Source organism: Mastigoproctus giganteus, chromosome 4 (assembly GCF_048544385.1).
Source record: "Mastigoproctus giganteus isolate SK-2022 chromosome 4, ASM4854438v1, whole genome shotgun sequence".
NCBI lineage: Eukaryota > Metazoa > Arthropoda > Arachnida > Uropygi > Thelyphonidae > Mastigoproctus > Mastigoproctus giganteus.
In genome coordinates this window covers 79,117,198-79,129,675 of record NC_143578.1, presented here as the reverse complement: position 1 = coordinate 79,129,675, position 12,478 = coordinate 79,117,198, and positions in this window count along the sequence as shown.

Below are 12,478 nucleotides of genomic sequence, written 5' to 3'. Positions count from 1 at the left end.
CTCAAGGGATTGGATTTCAGATAATTACAGAACATTGCAATGTTTTGATTTAAAATTATGGAATAGCTATTATTTATTCCTACATAATAATAGAAACAATGGAATTGTGATAATTAGCTAAATACTTTGGAAATTAAAAAACTAAAGTAAGGTAATGTATGTCAGCATTTCTCAACCTTATTTTTAATAACATTGTCTATTTAAACATCAAGAAAATTTTCATGGCCCACCTGCTATATATATCATATATTTTATTATATTGCATCCAGCAAACAAAATGCAATAAAAGTAATTATACTAGCCTCTCAATTACATGAAATTGAAGGGCGACAAAAAATACTGAGGTATTGGAAATTTGATAAAACAAATTTTACTGCTTTTCTATTTAAAATAAGTCATTATAAACAAAACTGCAAAAATACAGTAGCCTTTATTGATATATTGTTTTGTTGGTCAAATTTTAGTTCTAAGACTACAGAATGCTAATGCCAAACATTTGGAGTGAATGGATAGGTGACATGGGAAGTGTGTTTTTTTTTTTTTTTGGCTGATGCTATATAAGCTTGCTTTCTTGCATCATAAGCCTCTGATAATGCTAATTGTAATAATAAAGGAATATTCTTTTATTGACACTGAAAAAACTACTTGTTTGGCCTATTTTGATTTTGTTTACAAAATCAAAATAGGCCAAACAGAAGATGCACTGAAAATTCTCATTGTACTAGTTTGTGATAAAATTATGACATTATCCTGTACATATGCGCAGTACTGTAATTTTGATCTTCACATAATATTTAGAAACTCCCAAAACAGTTCATTCTAAACAAGCAGAATTATTACAGCTCTAAGTGTATTTCATGTTGTGCTTATTGACAGAATACTACAAAATTTTGTCAAATTGATTCATGTGAGAGTGAGCACATGAACAGCTCATGAATTAATGTAATAAATGTGCTGGTGAATGCTTAGATTTAGCCCATAGAGAAACATTTGCGTTGGCCTTTTATGGCACTGGATCACAAAAATATTGAGTTCGGTATTAAGTGCAGTTTGGGTTAACAAGAACTTTTAATCATTGATTTGGCAGGAGATTGTCAAAGTGTTTGAGATATTGAAGAATTTGACATTGAATTTCAAGTTATGGAGAGTACTGTATTGTATGTAATCTCAAAAACTAGTGATGAACATTATGAAATATGCAAACCCAATAAATAGTTATTTTATGTATAATAACTATTTGTTATAAGGCAGCATAATTCAGTTTAATTATGTAGTACAAATTTAACCATTAAAATGTATATTAAAAATATTTTAACTAATCTTCATAAATTCCTTCACGGACCACTGGTTGAGAAATGCTGGTCTGCTTAATAAACCAGTTTTTAATTTTTGGACTAGATGCATAAAATCAAACTGATTATATTCACAAAGAGGAATAATTTTATCCACTTAGCAGTGCCATGACATACTGACATTGAAAATACACAGAATTATTTTGTTTTTATTTCGTGTTTAGTGCCAACTACAGTTTACTTCCCAGATATTCTGGGTATTTACAAATAAAATCAAGTTGTTGATTTGTTTTATATGTCTGTAAAAAGTGTATACAAATAGAGATTTCTAATTATTTAAAGAGTTGTTTTAAACTCTGAAGTGTCATGCAAGAAGTCAAGCACAAGGTCCCGTGTAATTAACTTAGAACAAATCTTTCCTCAGTTACTGTCAGTTTATTTTTGTGGACATGGTGCTAGGAAAGGGAAACTCAATAGAGCAGTTTCATGAACAGTGATATTTTTTCTTCCTATTTCCTTAAAGTATTTTTTTGTGCTCTGAGTGGTAAGGATGTTTGCTGACTATAGAACATGTTTAATACTTTTAAATATTCATTTGTTTTAATAAAATTTTAGTTCTGGGCATTTAATTAAAATTACTTCAAAACAGTTGTGTATTATAGGAAGATTGTTAAAGAAAAGTATGCAGTTGCATTTAACTCAAAAATTTTTATTTATCATATTAATTAGTTTGGAATTAAATAAAGCTGCAAAGAATAAAGCAATATACATATTTTGAAATCCATAATTCATTACTCTTATGAAACAAGATGAAGAAATATTTATTGTACTTTTAATCTCTCAAAATCATTAATAATCAAATATTAACAATTATAGATATAGTAAAGAATAGTGTAGATTTGTGAAAATTGGTAGCAAACATTAATGCTGTAGTCACTGTAACATTAAATGAACGTTGTGTTTCAAGTTGGTATTGTTACCACCTGGATGTTTGTGTTTCTATTTATTGTACCTTTAGTAGTGCATCTTTAAATGTTTGATGTCTGTTACTCACCCAAGGATATCTGTTACTGTACTGTTGTGCATATTTTGTAGTCATGAATTGAAATTTTATTCAAGCAAAGGCACCTTTATGGGAAAAAATGGGTTGAAATCTGTCATGATATTCTTGTATAATATCAAAATGATCGTTGTCATCAATATGTAATATATAGCCTTCCAGTTTTATTGAAGGGCAGGCCTGACTGCTCCCAAAAATCCTAGCATCCTATCCACAAACTTCCACATCTGCTTTTCAACTGGGTTTTAATAAAAGATGTCTACATAATTATTTGTTTTTTCAATAATTTTTTAATAATTTCTCAGATCAGTGCTGCCTTTGATATTGAATGATATAGTTAATAACTGCATTAACTATATCCAGAGTTGTGCAAATGCAGCACGTGTCAGTTTATGGTTGACTTTCATTTCTCAGTGTCTCCATTGAGTTATCAAATATAACATTGGTGGTTGTCTGCTGCACCATCAATGAGAGGACATAACCATGAAACAGCCAGCTGGATATATACCAGATTACTAATGGATAACATGATATTCCTTAACTGCATTTGATAGAACTTTGCATATATCGCTTAAACCAAATAACTTTGGTTTAAGCTTTATTTAAAACTCTAAAAGTAAACTTATATTTCATTATTAATAATTAACTCTAAGATAAATTTATTCTCACACTAACTTTAAGAGCCAACCATGTGTTGTGGATCATTCTCTGTGTTAGATTAGTATTGCCACTTGTCACATATTTCAATGGGTCTGAATCCCATTGAAACTGGAGGAATTCCTTAATGCCTTTTCAGCTGGGGTTGTGGTTAGCTGATCTTGGGTGAAGGGAATAGGATTTTTACTTGTGAGTTATTCAGGTTTTTCAGCCCACACAGCATGAAAATGGCTTGTGAACACAAACATGCAGACTTCATGTACAGCGAAGTTTGTATGGGCTAAATTACCACTACAATTAGTTTGCTGTGGCTTGAATAGCTAAAATGTTAAAATTTTCCAAGAACAAGGTATATTGTGGCCGGGTCCTTGTTCCTAAGTATATATATTGTGTGTTTGAATCTGCGTGCTATCAAAAAAAAAAGCATAAGCCTCAGGCTTCCTTGCACCATGTAGCTAATAATAATAATAATAATAAAACAGTTCAAAGCCAAGCTCTGTATACAGGTGTTGTAACAATGAAGTATGAAGTAGTTACATCCTCTTTTTTGTTTAGATGTTGTAGAGTATAAATAGAAAAAGTTTCTTTTATATATCATCACATGATAAAGGCAAATGTCATCAGCTTTTATTAAAAAAATGAACTTTACATGGTGTGTCTAGAGGCAGTAATCTATCATTTTCTCTCTACTGTAAAGAGAAATGAAATCCACAAATTAAGTATTCATTAGTTTTTAGTATTAGAAGAAAAACTGCCTTTTGTGATTACCTATTCAATGTTTTCCAGTTATTAGGAATATATATATTAAAGTAGAACAGTAAGATGGATGAGTGCTGAAAAAATAAATACAACTAAAAAACACACACACATGGAACTTAGATATATCTCAAGTTTTTGTCAAAGTGAGTAATTTATGTCTTCTCCCCACAAAACAATTATATGTAATTCTGGGAGACTAACAAAAAGAGAGAGAGAGAAGTAATTATAATTTTAATATGGAAAAGTATGTTTCAGCATCAATCTAGATGCCTTATTCAGCAACTGGAAAAGTAAATTTGGGGACAAAGGCTAGTTTAAGTAAAATCATAAAACCATGCCATGTTTCCACTCCAAAATCTGAAAAAGTAAAAAGACTTAAATTCTCTAAACAAGGATGATCAGGAACCCTAAATTATAGTGAATGTAAATAACTAAATCAAGATTCTTTACAAGGCATAAAAAAGATCACACGTAAAACTGTACTTCTATAATTCATGATCCATATTATAATCTTCTGTGGATCATAATCATAATGATCTGCAAATCATAATCTACAAAATCTGGAGAATCAGAAATTTCTGCTTCCGTTTCTCCAAATAAGCATAAAAAATTTAAAAAAAATTAAACAAGCTCAAATAAAGGCATGACTCAGCTAAAAAGTAATACACTTTTAAAAACTTGTACACCTTCTGAACTTTAGGAGTGGGAGGGTAGAGAAGGTAACATACTCAAAAAGACTTCAGAATATAGTTAAGATTTCAGAAGTTGCCACCAGGCACAAACACTCCATAGGAAAAAAGTGCTTATTTGCTGTCTGTAAATTAACCAATCACAAACAAATTCTATGAAAGATCATAAAATAGCAGAAATACCAATATGAATCAAAAGGCAGAATGCAATAAAACTGTTCCCAATTTGCTTAATATGACTGCTATTACTAATGTTTTGCAGAACCTTCAAAGACCCTTAAAAAAGTACAGCTTATACATATTTTAAATATTTTCAGAGTCCAGTGTAATTTTGTCCATATTAATGAACAGAATAGTAAATGTTCAGAAATACTTAACTAAACTGAAGTGTAAACACAAATGCTGTCCTTTACATGTTGAATTACTTATGTAAACTCTAGAAGGAAGAGGATGAATCAAATTGGTACATTTGATATTCATGGTTCGACTGTTGACGATCCTACTCAGGTAGCTGACAGACTAAATGAGTATTTCGCATCTACAGTCATGCATGAGGAGTTCTGTAGGGAAGTGAAGGCCAAAAGTTTATCAAACTCTAACATGGAGCTAAATGATTTTGTAATGACAGAGGAATGTGGAGGAGAAATTGTTTAATTTAAACATAAGAAAGGCACCTGAGGTGGATGGAATCTATCCAGTTATATTAAGGGAGGCAGCAGCAAAGGAAGTAAGCAAACTCTTAGCCATAATTATGACAGCATCCTTGGATTCAGGGAAGGTCCTCCACACACCGGAGATGGCAAATGTATCCCCAATTCACAAAGTGGGATCATAGGGCGTTGAGTAATTACAGACCTGTTAGTTTAACTTCTGTTCCAGGGAAAATAATAGAGTCAGTGGTTAAAGAAGCAATGCAGAATCATCTAGACAAGACTGCAGTTATAGTTCAGATGTAGCATGGGTTTGTTAAAGGGATATCTTGCCTGACCAATTTGTTTGGATACTATGATGTGGTCACAAAGGAACTGGATGCAAAAAATAATTTTGATCTCATATACTTAGATTTCAGGAAAGCTCTTGATACTGTTGCACATAAAACACTGCTGCACAAATTGGAGCAGTGTGGCATTAAGGGCAGGTTGCTACAATAGATAAAGGTATGGTTCAGTGGAAGACAACAGAGAGTGGTAATAAATGGACACTGCTCTTTGTGGATTAATGTTATTAGTGGAGTCCCTCAGGGTTCGGTGCTGGGCCCATTTTTTTTGTGTTATTATAAGTGATATTAATGAAGGTATATCAGGCTTAATGTCCAAGTTTGCAGATGATACAAAGGTTGGCAGGGTTGTTAATGACGGTAAAGACAGTATGCTACTCCAACTGGATCTACATAAGTTGGGAAAATGGGCTGAGAAATGGCAACTGAAGTTTAACATTGACAAATGCAAAGTACTGCATATGGGTAGAAGTAACCCAAGAGAAACTTACCAACTGTGTGGTATTACACTCAGAAAAGTAGAGAGTGAAAGACCTGGGGGTTATTGTGTAATCAGATATGAAGTTTTCAGAGCAGCTTGTGGGGTCTTGTCAATTATATATACAGGAACTTTGCTAGCAGGGATAAGGTGGTGATTATCCCTTTGTGTAAAGCAGTGGTCAGGCCACACCTCCACATCCTTCCTACAATGGAAGGAAGGATGTGGAGCTACTGGAACAAGTACCAAGAAGGGCAACAAGATTGGTGAGGGAACAAAGGGGGTGCTCTTATCAACAAAGGCTTTTAAGTTCTGTAAATTGCAGCATCTGGAGACTAGGCACCTGCAAGGTAATCTGATTGAGGTGTAAAGGCTTTGAATGATTTGAGCAAGCTTGTGCTGCTAGGATTCTTCCTCTTGCTCAGGTTACACACTTGTGGGGGGGGGCATAGATTCAAATTGAGGAAAGCCAGTTGCAGAACAGATGTGCAGAAATTTGCCTTTAGCCAGGGAGTGTTTTATTGTTGGAACAAACTTCCATCTGTCGTTGTGGAAATTGAAAGCTTAAATAGATTCAAGGAAGAATTGAGCAAATGTTTTGAGCGAATGGATAGGTGAAATGGAAAGATTTTTTTTTTTTTTTTGGCTGATGCTGTTATAAGCTTGCTTTCTTGCATCATATATCACTACTAATGCCATTTATCTGATTGAAGTAACCTTTACAGAAGACACCTTCAAAAGCAGGACAATCATGAATGTAACTTTTATCATCAACATTCTTCATAAATTAAAGTTCAACCAGACATAATTTGAAAATAAAATAAAAATTCATTGTTTACCTTTAGAAATTCATCACATCACATCAGGAACATATATGTCAAAACTGGCAGATTTCACTGTAGAAATGTAATGCTCAGTGAAGGAAAGATGTTGAACTTCATTCATGAAGACAGGTGGGCAGTGAAGAAAATGTTCTCAAATTATCCAGTAAAGTCAAAGATGCTTAAAAATTCAACTATTTTGAATTTCAATTATTTCACAGGCTAACCTTTCTGCAGAGAATTGTATTCATTGAAGGGCACACAAAGTAAATGATGAAAAAGCAGCACCTGAAACAACTGCTATGCTGTCAACATAAGCATTTAGAATATCCACACTGTCCTAAATTTACTATTTTAGGAATAATTCTATGCCAACTTACGGTAGGTACCAAATGCCTAAACTGACTGACAAAATCTCTCAGTAGACCAAATTAGCAGCTTCTCACTCTGGACTCTTCTCTATACAAATCTTTTGTCTGACTTTTAAATTGTATCTAGAACTTGGGCTGAGTAAATGCGAACACAAATTCCTAATGTTCATAACATTGGAAGCAGCTATATCAGCACTCTCCTAGTGCATGTGCATAACACATTACCATGAATACACTGCTAGATACAATATTCTCATATTGCTACTGTGAAATATTCACTGTAGAACTTTCACAATGTTTCAGAGATAAAGAAGTGGGGATAATGTAATGGTGCAATTGAATTATATTTTTTAATGAAAAATTTACAGACAAAAACAGAGCATAATGAAAAAATAGAGGGTAAGCAGTTGTGTAGTCACAGTTGCTTTCACTCCCCCTCAAATTGGAGAAACTAGTTGTAGGGATATTTAGTAGTAGTATATGTCAAAAGGTACAGGGAAGCAGGCTTTGCTGCATCAGCCAAAAAAAAAAAAAAAAAAATCTAACAGAAGGGTGACCGCAGGATGCATGGAAGTAGATAAGCTGGCAACCTTGGTGCTTAGAATCTTCTCACTGATTTTTCATACCTTCTCTTTCATGGAGAAGGGAGGAAGTCTCTTATGATGTGAATCTACAAGTCAATGATGAGAGAGAGTGTTTGGAATATTGTGTTAAGGTCTGGAGGCCAATCTGAAAAAACAAGATATTCAGCTTCTTGAATTATTCCAAAGACAGGAAACTTGTATTAAAAACAAAGGTCTGCTCATATGAGGAGACACTATGACGATGTAAATTGCTGAGTCTGGAAACTAGCCATCTCTTGGAGAACAGGAGGAAGAGTGAGAGGGAGAGAGAAAATGAATGATGGAGGGTTTTTCACATTGAAACGATGTCAAAGCCAGGGGACATAAATATTGTTAGGAAAAAACTAATAGATCAACCTCAGGAAGTTTAATTTGGTCAGTGTTTTGATGGTCACTGAAATAAACTACCTCCCTGAATGGTTTAGGTTCATAGTCTGGTTAAATTTTAAGGGTCAACTGTACTGGTACTTTCCAAGTGGGAAGAGTATGTTAAGAGTAGATATGGGCCATCTGAAATTAAATTTGCAGACAGAATGGAAAAAATTATGGATATCCAACTTTTTTTTTGGAATATTTTTAAGTAATATAAAGCTGGAAAAGGGTGTAAAGGGAAAAAATACAGAATAAAAAATTGTAAAAAATATGTTGATACTTGATTTAATACATGATTTCAGTCACTGCACACCACCTAAATGGAAGTGTGATACTACTGGATAATATAATTGAGATTAAAAATTCTGATTTAATGCAGAAATACTTTGATAATTTGAAAACCCTGACAATTCGTAATTCAAAATGATTTTTAGTTTCCTACTCAAATGTTCTAACAGTTTTGCTCAATATAATTTTAAAAAATTCATAAAAAGTGACCAACAAATAATATAATTTTTTTTTAAAAGTAGGGAACTAAACATTTGGAACTGCTGAGGTAGTCAGATGCACCAGATGTATCGTATACCCAACCAATTGGGTCTTTCTTCTGTATTGAGTCTTTGCTTCATTTAATTGTATCTTGTGCATAATTATGTGTTACACACTGCAATTAACTGCAGAAACACCCACTGCTAGACCTGATGAAGGTAACCACAATCCTATTGAATGAACACATTTATTGTGCTGTTTTATAGATTCGATACTTGCTTAACATTTTATTTCTACTAATCCTGTGAATGGCAGCCTCAACTTTATTGAAATTAATTAGGATTTGACTGAATCAAGATGATACTGAGGAAATTTCTGGGGAAGCTTGCTAAAGGCATATTGATTTACTTTCTTATGGATTCAAATTAATAATAGAAAAGCAAAGATCCCTATTTTTAATAAGAGGCCTTTTTATTTCAGTATGGGGCTGCTACTAATCCGTAATGGCAAGTTCAGGGACGGATCCAGTCACAGCTAATAGTGCTTGAGACCTTGAGTGCAGCGGCCCCAAATACCAACATATTTTTTGTGTTACAGTATTACGTTATACCATTAATTTGTATAATAATGTTTTTTATTTATTATTTACAGTACCTACAGGCACTTCTCAACATTCAAATTTTTAAATGAGTAATGGCTGTTATGACCTTGAAGCAGCTTTTCAACCAAAATCCTCCACAAATCATGAAGTTTTCACAATTAGAATGTTAGTGGTAGGACACTGAACTTGCTCTGACATGACCCTGATAGAACCAAGCTCCCACTTTTCATAGTCTAACAACATTCTAAAATCAAACCCAGGGGCTTACATCTGGTGAGTATGGGCTTGGCACACCCAGGGTCCTGAGCTGGATATCATCATTCTTCTTTTTCTTGGTGATTCCCTTTTTCTCTCTGTCTCGGGGTAATTCAGAAAATTTTTTTTTTGACTGGTGCAGCATAAGCCTCAGGCTTCCTTGCACCAGCCAAACAAACAAACAAACAAAAAAAATTCTAAGTTACCCCTGAGAGAGAGAGAGAGAAGAGAGTCAGAAATAGAAGGGAATCACCAAGAAAGAGAAGAATGCTGATATCCAGCTCAAGACCCTGGGTGTGCCAAGCCCATACTCACCAGATGTGAGCCCCTGGGGGTAACATGTGTTCCTAAAATATTATGTATCAACACTGCGATTGTTATTTTTACTACAATAACAAACAGAATATTAGTGAGAGAGGAGCTGACAGCTCCTCTTAATTGACCAGGAATATTATTTAGGAAAAGTGACTACAATGATTTAACTGATTGTGCCATGCACATTATACTAATACCTAAAATGGGCCCACTAAGAATGCCGTTCTGGGTCCCCAAGAATCTAGATCCACGCTTGGGCAAGGAACTGCCAACCTTGCCTCAAGTACATGAATGGCTGTGCAATGCCAATAGTGTTTGGAAATATATCAGTAACCTAGGTTCAATTCAAAATTAATGACTGACAAACATTTAAGTATATTTTTATTATCATTATCTAATTATCATTTAAAATCTAAAATTAATTAAAATTTCAATTTTAATTGAAATCAATTAAAATTCTGTATAGTAAATTTGTTGGGATTTAATTCTCTATATAAATGTTTAAGGTATGTATATTTTATATTTTCCATTTTATGTATATGTATTTTATTTCAGAATTCTTATACTACATTTTTTAAAATTTATATAAAATTTATTTGTTGTTAATGTTTTCAATTTCCAAACAACAACCACGAGTGTGTTTAGGTATGGTTTTTTTTTTTTTTTTTTTTTGTCACAATTTTCAAAATATGAAACATTGTGAATTTCAAATTAACAAGGGCTTGCTTAATTCAAAAATTTTTATTGATCCCTTGAATTTTGAGTTAATCAGGTGTTACTGTAGTGGGTGCACACTCTAACGTACTGGTGTTTGCACAATTAAACATGCCTACACAGCTGAGTATGTATTTATTTTTTTGTTTTGCTTTGAGATCTGTCCAGTTATATTAAGGGAAGCAGCAAAAGAGGTAAGCAAACAAGTTTAGCATAATTATAAGAGCATCCTTGGATTCAGGATAGGTCCCTATGGAATGGGGCTGTGTGAATGAATCCCCAATTCACAAACAGAGATCAAAGGGTGATATGAGTAATTAGTTTAACCTCTGTTCCAGGTAAAATAATGGAGTCACTGATTAAAGAAGTAATGCAGGACAATCTAGACAGAATGCCATTATATTGTAGTAACAACATGGATCTGCTAAAGGGTAATCTTGTCTGGCCAATTTAATTGGATTCTCTGATTCAGTAGCAGAGGAACTAGATGCAAAGAAAGAATTTTGACACTATGCTTTGATTTCAGAAAAATTTTCGATATTACACATAAAAGACTGCTGTACAAATTGGAGCAGTGTTGTGTTAAGAGCAACTCACTGTTATGGATAAGGGGATGATTGAGTGGGAGACGACAGAGAGTGATTGTCAATGGGCATTGCTCTTGGACTTATTAGCAGAGTCCCCTGTTGGTTCAGAGCTGGACACATTTTCTATATTTATCAATGATACTGATGAAGGCATTTCAGGTTTATATCTAATTCTGCAGATGATATGAAGGTTGGCAGGGTGGTTAATGACAGAAATCAGGATATGCTACTGCAAAAAGATCTATAAAAATGTGCTAATGGACTGAGAAATGGTAATTAATGTTTAACGTTGTCAATTGCAAGGTACTGCATGTGGGTACTGTAATCTCAAATTAACATATTATGTGGTAGCACACTTTGGGTAGTGGAGAATGAAAAACACCTGGGGATAATCATGCAGTCAGATATGTAGTTCCCTGAGCAGGGCAGACAGGCTTCCAGGAGAGCTCATGGGGTTCTGCCAGTGATACACACATTTTTCCAGCAGGGATAAGGAGGTGATTATCCTGTTGTATAAGGCAATGGTTAAGCCATATCTTGAGTACTGCATGTAGGTTTGGAAGCTTTGTTTTAGAAAGGATGTAGACCTGTTAAAACAGGTGTAGAGCGGAGCAATGAGATTAGTGGGGGAAACAAAGGGGGTGCTTTTATGAAGCATCTGAAGTCTAGGTGTTTAAGCCTGAATGGATTAAGTAGCTCAGTGCTCATGGCATCTTCGATGGTTATGGACCTGTACTCAGAAATGCTTGTTCTAACTCATCTCATACATTCTCAATTGGATTGAGATCTGGTGACTGTGGAATCCACTGCAGTAGACTGAATTCACTCCCATATTCCTGGAACCAAATCTCTAAAATGCTTCCTTTGTGACATGTACATTATATCTTTGAAGATCAAATTCGCAGATGTATAACCTAGTCGGAAACAATTTCATTTAAAGTTAACCTCCAGCATCTGAATGTTACTCCATTCCTATTAATGGGGCCCCTGTATGCACCACTTAAATAATTCATACATCGCTCCAACCAGCCTGCATTGTCAACACCTATCAGGATGAGCCCATATATGCATACTGCTTTCATCGTGTTCTGGTTCTGCAGTCAGTGTGAAACAGCAGGAATGTGGTCCGTCAGAGAAAGCCATGTATTTTCATTCTTCCCTACGAAGTGTTCATCACCAGCCATTTTCAATCCACTGCAGGATGAAGGCCTCTCCAGCAACTTTCCAGTTCCTTCTGTTTTGCGCAATGGCCATCCATTTACTACCCACGAACTCCTGAATTTCATCTGCCCATCTCCGTCTCCATTGTTGTCTTCCAGGTTTTCTTTTAGCTCCTCTTGGATACCATTCTGTTATTTTCTTAGTCCATTTCTCATCACATCTTCAAGCTATGTGTCC